This window comes from Lepisosteus oculatus, chromosome 14 (assembly GCF_040954835.1).
Source record: "Lepisosteus oculatus isolate fLepOcu1 chromosome 14, fLepOcu1.hap2, whole genome shotgun sequence".
NCBI classification, from domain to species: domain Eukaryota; kingdom Metazoa; phylum Chordata; class Actinopteri; order Semionotiformes; family Lepisosteidae; genus Lepisosteus; species Lepisosteus oculatus.
The window spans coordinates 51,502,238-51,511,798 of NC_090709.1; the positions used below are offsets into that span (position 1 = coordinate 51,502,238).

Genomic DNA, 9,561 nt, shown 5'->3' on the forward strand with positions numbered 1-9,561 from the left:
AGCAAAACCTCATCAGTATCAGTTGACTCTGATATACTTTGAAAATGAACTTGGAGATTTAGAGTCAGACGTGCTACCGTTGCACCATGGGGTACTTAATTAAAAAAAATAGAAAAACAGTCAGTGTTCCTGGATCTGTTATTGAGAACAACACCTGCACATCAGCTGCGCAGGAAGAATAAAATGTGGTCTGGGATGAAGAGACTCTCTTCAGAAGAGCGGCGCTCTTCACAGAATTTTTTGTGAAGCTGATTTGTCTCCTTTCGGGAATTCAAATTAGCTGATAGTCGTGACCTCGTGGTGCAAAGGTAGTGTGGTCTGATTAAAGATCAGAAGGCTGCGTGTTCAAATTGCATTGAGGTCTACTTTTAGTTTTTCAGGTTCTGCTCGTCCTGAACACAGAATTCACACCATGCAGTTGAGTTCTATCTGTACACAACATAATCTAAACAAAATAGAGCCCTACTGGACATACAGTTAGGATCTCACACAGCGAATACCCTTGAACACAAGAGAGAAGGCACAGTTCACATCTGCGAAACATCACATCCGTCTTTAGAGACAGCTACATCAGAGAATGGGATCCCGGAAGTTTCAAATAACTTCTTTTAATACAGGTTCAAGCAAACCTGAAAGTTAGGGAGTTTCCGGACACTTTTGTTTTATTAAAAAGTGTCTGAAGCCTGAAAATGTAATTTGAAAAAAAAAACGCTATTGGACATTAGCAGGTACTTTTTGTAACGATTTGCTATTTCATGCTGGAAAACAAAGGAAACAGACCCCATGTTTGCTTTCAGGTGCGGTTCATTACATAATAGACATCTATTACTGTGGAGCTTGAATAAAATTTACACGAGCCAGGTAGAAGTCGGACCTACAATCTTATGATCCAAAATCAGATGCGTTATTTATTAAACTGCTGGTATTTCACATAACCGGAATTCCCCCATAGTGTGCTCAGTGTCGCTACTAGTAATATACCGCCCCGTCTAAAATTTCAAAGTGAGAAACGTGTTTTCTGATTTTTTATGAGTTTTAAAATATTATCTCTTTAAATCACACAAAGGGTTTATGTTTCGCACTGAAATTCCGATTGATTGAGAATTCAAAGAAAGACTGTTTTCTTCCACAACACCGTATAATTATCACATCCACCAGACTCTCCAACTTCTCCAGACCTTGCTGGGTGAGCATTTGCTCCGATAAATTATGTCACGTATCATGTTAAATCACTTCTTCTCAGCACAACACTTCCCGGTCCACGTTTTCTCTATGAAAAAAAGACATTTTTCCCTTGCACGATTTCTAGTTTTTTATCAAAGCGTACAGAAATAAAAAAGAAGAAGAAATAATGTTGCAGAAGAACTTTGTCGCCCTTGTTAGATGTCAAACGCATTGGACATGAAAAATGCCAGATAAAAGCCAGTTCTCTTCGTTTCTCAGTGTCGGGGCTGCTACTGTATGTAAAAGAGGCAATTTGCTCTGAGAGCAGGTTCAGCGCTTTCTGAACGCAGATGTCTCAGAGCGGTGTGTCCAAGAGGCTGTAAAAGGTGATGGTGGTCCTGTCACCGTAGCCTAGTTGGTTAAAGTGCCTCTTTATTGAACAAAAGAACTGTGATTCAAATCCCAGCCGTGTCTTTCTTCCTATCTTGTAATACAGAACGTACCATTTCGGGCAATCACAAAGGGCTTGATTTTGTTAAATGCATGTTTTCATTTCCTTTCAAAAACTTGTTTTTGATGAAATTCACACAGCTTGCGAAACATGAAATTCAGTTCTTGGTTATCAGTGCAGAAGAAATATTACCGGCTGGCAAAATAAACGGTAAGAGATTTTTTTTTTTGATTCGAGAAAAGACTCCACCAGTCAGTCTCTGTGGCGCAATCGGTTAGCGCGTTCGGCTATTAACTGAGAAGTTGGTGGTTCAAGTCCACCCAGGGATGGGTTTCTTCTGCGATGTAAACATTGTTTTCGCATAGGTCGATTGGATTTCTCAGCTAAACCATAGCCATTTTAATATTTGTAGGAAATGTGACTGTTCAACACTTGTCAAAAATGTCCAATAATGCCCAACATCGCAACTCCCCAGAAAACCATATTCACCCAAGAAAAATGATCGTCGAATCGTCATTTATACTCCCATCACATCTTCTGCTGAAATATTTTAAAAATACAATGCAGATTTGTTTGAGAAGTTGACAAGCATTGTTTTGTTAGCACTGTGCAGTTGGATTTTGATATTTGGACATATTTACCTTAATTTTAAACTGTAAATACTGTACAATCTATTGTAATTGTGTTGTAATATTAAAATATGTTAGCTGAGGATGCAAAGGGGTGAAAGGGAAAGGTCAGAGGGTATAGTAACAACAAAGTTAGGATTAGTGGAGGTGGTAGGGGTGTTGATGGTTTTTCTCTGTTGAGGATGATTGAGTTTTTTATCCTTCTCTGAAGTGAGAAACTGGAAGAGTGCAGTTGAGAGAACTGATGAGGTTAGTTATAAAAGGAAGTTGATGTGGAGCTGTTAGCCGTAAGAATTCCTTAATGTCTTTGATGTTGTCATCAAAGATAAACTGCAGTCAGCAAAGATAAAAAGAAAATTATCTTTGCATACTGCCCTGTCTTTCTAACACCTGAAGAAGGCTCCACGGCCAACACGTCGTGTTTCCTTTCTTCTCTTTTCAGCATGGAATAACCCTTTACTTGTTCCTTTGCAGCCTACGCATGCTGACGCAGCTACTCACCTGATATTTAACATTCCTATAATCACAACTATGAATGTCCACTGTGGGTATTTTTTCCATGATTATTTATTCTGTCATTGAAGCATATTTTATGTCATACCGAAGTGTCATAATCATCGAAAAAAATTGTTTTTCATTTAGAAAGTCAGAAAATGATAAATCACTATGAATTGCATTTAGCCTGTTCTGATCTAGATTTTCTATATACTTTAACATGCCATGTTCACAATGTCACAACTCAGAAATGCAACAGTGAAGTGTTGTAATTACCAATGTACATAGTGTCGGAACATTGAGATGTTTTGGTAATGAGGAAGGAGGGACATGCCATGTTCACAGGGTCATATTTGAAAAAATGGTACTGTAAAATTTCCTAAAGTTCAGGATTTTGATAGTCTGTTCCATTGTCTCTCACACCTCAGTGTCATAATTTTTAGATGTTTTTATAACCAGGGGGTAGGTTTATAGCAAGAAGCAGAAAGTGCCATCACCCGTTGCTCATCCTCGGTTAACCATATATTCTCATATGCCATGTTCTAAATGTCCCATTTATATTAAAAAGTTCTTGTAAAATGCAAGATTTTAAGACTTTTGATGATCAGAAGGTAAGGTCGCGGTAAATATGCAGAAAGTGCCTGTGAACTTATGTTTTGCCTTTATCTTATTTACTTATTGTGTTTGTGTTATTGTGAGTTTTGAAAATTGGTTTACAATTTTCTGAAATGTGTTTCACACAAAAATTATATTTGGATAGTCACTTACATATTCCCCTTTACTGAGGATAAATACAGTAATCCATCCCGATTAGTACTTTTAAAAATTACTGTAAAGAGCTATCTACAGGTGAAAGGCGGCATAACATCACAGCAGCAGCATTTAGGGCAGAAGAAGAAGCTGGCGAATAAGAAGCCAGATTCAGCCTCGTTAATGCAATACCATTGGGTGAGGTGGAAAAATATTTCTTGCTCTGAATCCTAACATTTTTATAGGAGGTGTTCTAGTACTTCTTGCCTCAGATAAAACTACCAATACACTTAATTTCTACTCCATCAATATCAGCAGCGTTATCGGTACTGAGTCCTAAATGTACGTCCTGTCATCATATAAAATGTCAAAAGTTTTGACTGTATTCAACTGATCAAATTTCTCTTCGATGACAGTTATAATGTTATCCAAAATACATCCGAAACAAATTTGCACTGTTTTTTTTTATCCAGAAGAGCATCATCATGAGACTCAAAGCATACCTATTTTTTCTTCTTTCCAGGAGGAAGGATTGTTCAGATGCAAACATTGGTCCAAAATCAATGTACTCTCCTATCGCTGTTGCTTCTTTAAATCCTTCATTTGAACGTCGATATTGAGGGTTGATATCGTACAAATTGTAGTTTTCTTTTAAAGCAAATTATATTAAAATATGAGCCTCTGTTATAGTTGTCTTGGAAGTTTCGGAAGGTATAATAGACCCCCTTGTGCCCTCAGCTAAAATATGATAAAATACAACAAAATGTATTTACATAGAACAGCATTTATGGTTACATGTATATTACAATTAAGATAAATATACAAAAGTATTAAAATACAAATGTACAGTCCTAGCATAATCATGCTGTCCAACTGTCTTTTTTGCTTGTCAAGTTCTCCAAGAAATCTGTGTCGTAATTTTAAATATTCTAACTAAGGATGCATCGAGAGAATTCTTCTGCTAGCCGTTCGAAGATCAAAGTCCTTGGCTGAATATGATGTCCTTGAATGTTGGTCATTATTGGCCATTCCCAGTGATATTGACTTACATACTTAATTGTTTAACAAAAACATTCACATTTCTTGCAAATATCAAGTGGGTTAAGGTTTTGCTAAGAAATCCGAATAAGTAGAGATGAGGTTTACATTGCAATAATGAGAAGTGCATTTCTGGGTGGGCTCAAACCACTAACCTTTCAATTAACAGAGACTCACGTGTGTCCCTTTTCTCCATTTGCAAGCTTAAAAAAAAGAAAATAATGCTTTTTTCTTACCAGCCTACAATATACAAGGCAATATTTGTATTTCATCTTTCACAAGCTGTATGGATTTCATGAAAAGCAAGTTGTTCCAGAAAGAAAATGAAAACTTGCGTTAAACAAAATCAAGCTGTACGTAATCATCCATAGTGATACATTTTGTAAGACAAGACAGGAAGAAAAGCACTGCTGGGATTTGAACTCAGCATCTCCTGTTTAAGAGGAAAGCATGTTAACCAAATCAGCCAAAGTGCCGTCAGTGTATCAACACCATGTCTGAGTCAGTGATTGCAGCTGACTGTCACTGGAGGACAGTTCATCGTGAACAAGTCAGCCTGCATAATGAGGGGGAAGAGACTGACTTCTGTGATGCAGTATCGACAGATACTAACCTTCTGTCCAACTGTTCTCTGCTGCATTCTGGATTAGCAGGTAAATATTGGTTTCCATGCGTGTGTAGGGGTTTTGTGTATTTACTGGGACAATTATTAATTGTAGCAGTAAGTCACAAAATGATTCTTTAATGGCTATTAGAAAACCGACCTTGCGGGTTAACTCATTAACGCACACACACAGATACTAATGCACTTATTAATACATAAAATGTGCATATAAACATAACAGATCTTAAGAGTGTGGGTTAGCAGAATACAAAAGGTATATATTAAATCATGAAGAGTTCCAAACCAAGAGGGACATACATTCAGTATATCATTCATTTAGACCGTTTCATAAATGAACTTGGTTATAACTTCTACATTAGATACTCAAAACAAGTACATAACTCTTAGGAATTAAATTGATATCAACTGGTTGGGATAACAATTGAATTCTCGAGCAGTAATGCAGTGAAGTAATAAGTGAATACTCATCCAATCTCTGGGGATTCAGATCTCCTGCTGACTCAAAGAAACAGTTGCAGGCTGTTGCTGTCCAATCCGCACTCTCTGGCTCGGTGCCAGTGCGGTGCCTGTTGCCTGTACTGTGCGGCTTGCGATGGTGCGCTGCAGATGCTCACTGACCGGCTAGTTAGTGTTGGCTTTAACTAGCAAAGTTTGCGCACAGGAGAAAAGATGACTGTGGGTCCCAGCAAGTCAGGAAGAAGACCGGTTCGTTCCTGATGAAGCGCTAGTTCTGAATAGTGATTCAGCTGTCCACAGTTCCGACCTGTTCACGAGGCCTGCTACTGGTGCTAACCTCAGGTGGATCCTCTGGTTACTCTCTGGCAACCTCCGCTCTTGACTCTTAGAACAAAGGAAAGTTCTGGCACTCTGACACACTGGCCGTTCCGTGGTTGTCCAGGCTGAGTCTCAGGATGGTCAGGAGGCGCTCTGCGAGAATGTCCTGCCCTTGGGAGCCTTCTGCTCCTGGGCCGTCCTGCCCTGGAATTCTCCTTTGAATTCCCTTTAGAAAAGTCCACAGAATTCTCCTGAATCTTACTACAGGCTCTCTGTGTTTCCTGTTTTTACCTGGAGGAACTTCAGCTCGTTGATTGGCTGAAAGTTCCATGGGCATGAGAGTCCCACGTGGGTTACACGGCCCTACCAGTCCCTGATTGGTTGATCAAGGTGAGATATGAGTCATTTACTCCTGACACCTAGGAATGCAGTCCAGATGTCCATCTGGCACTCCCTAGACAGATAGGCGCCAATGGATGACCATTGATCATGATAGCCAGGCTTAGCTAAGTGCATCCCCCTTTGGGAGCTGTCCCTTATCAAAGGAAACCTTAAATCAGCCTGCATGAATAGTTTCTCTGTAGCTGCACCACAGAGATGAACAGAGATGGGGCCTCATTTGGGAAGGCTCAGAACACTTAATTCTTTCTTATTAATAAGCATCGCTGCTACAACACATATGCAGTTTGAGCAAACATAAGACAATAACCAAGTACCACAAACTACCAGGCATCTAGTATCATTTGCAGTTTAGGTGGGGAGCTGCATCACCATGTGTAGGCTACAAAGGAACAAGTAATAGGTCTATTCCATGCTTAAAAGAAAAGAAAGAAAACACAACATTTCAGCCGTGGAGCCCTCATGCCTGAAGAAGCCTCCACGGCTGAAATGTTGTGTTTTCTTTCTTCTCTTTTCATCTAGTGTCATTAGCCTTTTAACAGTTCCTGTCAAAATAAAATAGAAATGGATAACATTCTAGAGAGAGTATGAAATACCAAGGTACAATTTAAAACATATCTCTTCCACTACAACCATAATATTTTGGAGAGATCGTTGAACCTCACTGTTCTGACATGTCCGTTAGCCTCCGTCCTGCTTCAGCAATGAATGTGGCGGGGCACATTCTGAGGGAGATGAGGTCAATCAGGTGGCAGGAAAACCACACTATGCTTTTTTTTGAGATCCTGAAAAGGAAAGAAGGGCCATGTATATGTGTGCAGCTGGATATGTAATTGCAGGTGGCGTAGCAAATTCTGCTGAAGCCCCACTGCCTGGTGTGGACAGTAGCTGTGCATGTTGCAGCAGAATTGTGCATGTGAGATCAAGGGGGCATGTCATGTGTTTCAGCACTTCACTCCATTCAGTAGCACATGATTCCCCGAGTTCTTTGGAAGACCTGTGGACCGATCTTTCACGATGAAGAATTCCTTAAGAAGAATAGATCTCGGCCCACCATCCCAATGCCTCCGTCTCAAAACAGCAACCTCCCACTGCCCTTAGTCTGCAAGGCAGTCCTTTCAAGAGCGATGACAACGCCGGGACCTTCGCTGCCTATTGTACGAGCTTAACTTTTGTGCTCATCAATTCAACGCTCTTTCCATCAACTCATCTTGTCTTTTGACGCTTCGTGTTTTGCGCTCCTTTGACTATCGGCATATCGGGTGACTGCAAACACTGAAGTTCTTGCTTACGGAGTGTGGAACATTGTTTTCAAGTGATCGCTGTTCTATCATGTTGACGCCGAGTGAATCTTTCTTTGGCAACATGGGCAGGCTGACAGCAGTGCGAGCGAAAGTAATGGCAAATTTCTTGACTTATTTCTGAATGTGAATGTTCTTTAGAAAAGGGATGCGGCGTTGCTTCTCGCCCGTGTAAAGGACACGCATTCCAGAAGTGGTTATGAGCGAACCGTTGCCGCAAGTGTTTGAAAAGAGCAAGAGAGGAAGCAGCCCTGCCCCGTGTGAGGATCAAACTCAGGCCCTTCAGATAACGAGACTGATGCACTACCAATTACGCCAACAAGCCCAGCTGCAGTACACACACTGGAAAGTTTGCCTCACATGGATTTCAGTCGCCCGTTCCCTAATCTTTAGACGCCCTCTGCTGAATGTTGCATTTGCCTTTTGATCTCACCGATACATTTTTGGTCTGTTTCTGTTGCGAGTCCGTCTTTCAGATCTCACCTAGCACAAGTCTCTGTGGCTGAAGTGGCCTCTCTGCTTCAGCATCGTGCCCTCACTCAGCCATTAAAAATGTCACTCGGACTTCTGACATGCTGACATGAAATGTCAAGAGAGAGGGGCGGAGTGACGCTTAAGCCAGAGAGAAGATGAAAAGGGGGCGTGGCTGCGAAACGCTTGACAGCTGCACGATGCTCTCCATGTAAGGCGGGACCACAGGCTAAAGGACACCTTTCGGCACATCAAGCTCTAAGCACACACCTGGAGGATGCGGGAATTGATCCTGCTATCTCCCACATGCAAAGCAAGCGCTGTACCATACAAGCCAACCCCCCTCGCTGGGACTTATGCCTCGGCGTCACCTAGTGCCGCTTGTTCCCCTCTTACCGGGCACAGTTCACTGCCCTTCGTCTGCAAGGCAGTCGTGTAATTGCAGCTTTCTTGACTTATTGATGAAGGTCTGACTGTACGAGCGAATGGCGCCTCTCCCCATCCTCAAGCTTGCTGACAGATTGAAATGGAAAGTGCTGCTGTGGCTCGTTGGTCTAGTGGTATGATTCTCGCTTAGGGTGCGAGAGGTCCCGGGTTCAACTCCCGGACGAGCCCTCGTGTGCTCTTTTCCTCCTCTTCCACAAGACTGGGAACTGATATCCACATCACTTCGCAGCGTCTGCTTATGGCAAACGATGGAATGTGACTAATGACTGAACGAGCCTGGTGAATTCTCATCACGTGGCACAATGAGAGCGTGCAGTCAGCTGTCCAAGGCGGCAACCTCATTGCTCGTTCAAAAGAACACGTACTGAAAACTCATCACCACTGTGTCGTAGATGAGCACCGCGATCGCTTGTTGTCATGCGTCCTTACTTGGGAAATGCAAAAGCAAAAACTGCCCTCTCTCAGCCACCGAAACGTGTGCGGCTCGCCTTGCGCTCTCTGCGCCTCACATATTTGTCGAGCTGTCTGCTCTTCTTTCTGTTGAAGTAATCAAGTTACGGGGCGTCCTGCAGCCTATGATGTTCTCACTGAGAGCTTTCAAGATTTGAAGGAAAACTACGAGCTTGATGGCTCAAGTCGAACGAATGTGATTGTTAAGCAATCGATGATCAAAAGCACGTCTTCTAACAATTCGTGAGAGTATTATCAGCACTGTTTTCACTCGGATATACTTTTCACTTGCTAAGCTGACAAATTGGACGAGAAAATGCCGGAGACGCACTCAGTGCAGACTGAGGTTGGGAAGGAGGTGTGGCCCTTCAACGCTTGACAACTGAAGGACATTCTCTCCGCAACGGAGGAGCACCTGTCAGAAGTCGCAGAAGCTAAACAAGAGCACCGGGCTTCCGGAGATCCAAACTCAGACCTGGAGGATGCGGGCATCGATCCCGCTATCTCTTGCATGCTAAGCGAGCGCTCTACCATTTGAGCTAATCCCCCTCGCTTCATGCTTCTCGG

At 42.0% G+C, this 9,561-nt stretch overlaps 2 non-coding genes across 2 annotated transcripts; both read left to right on the top strand.

Moving 5' to 3' along the window:
* The first annotated feature begins 1,870 nt into the window (after positions 1 to 1,870).
* On the top strand, positions 1,871 to 1,944 carry trnan-auu (transfer RNA asparagine (anticodon AUU)). The gene has a single exon. It is a non-coding gene; the product is annotated as a tRNA-Asn (tRNA).
* Positions 1,945 to 8,640: 6,696 nt separating this feature from the next.
* Positions 8,641 to 8,712, top strand: trnap-agg (transfer RNA proline (anticodon AGG)). The gene has a single exon. It is a non-coding gene; the product is annotated as a tRNA-Pro (tRNA).
* The last annotated feature ends 849 nt before the right edge of the window (positions 8,713 to 9,561 follow it).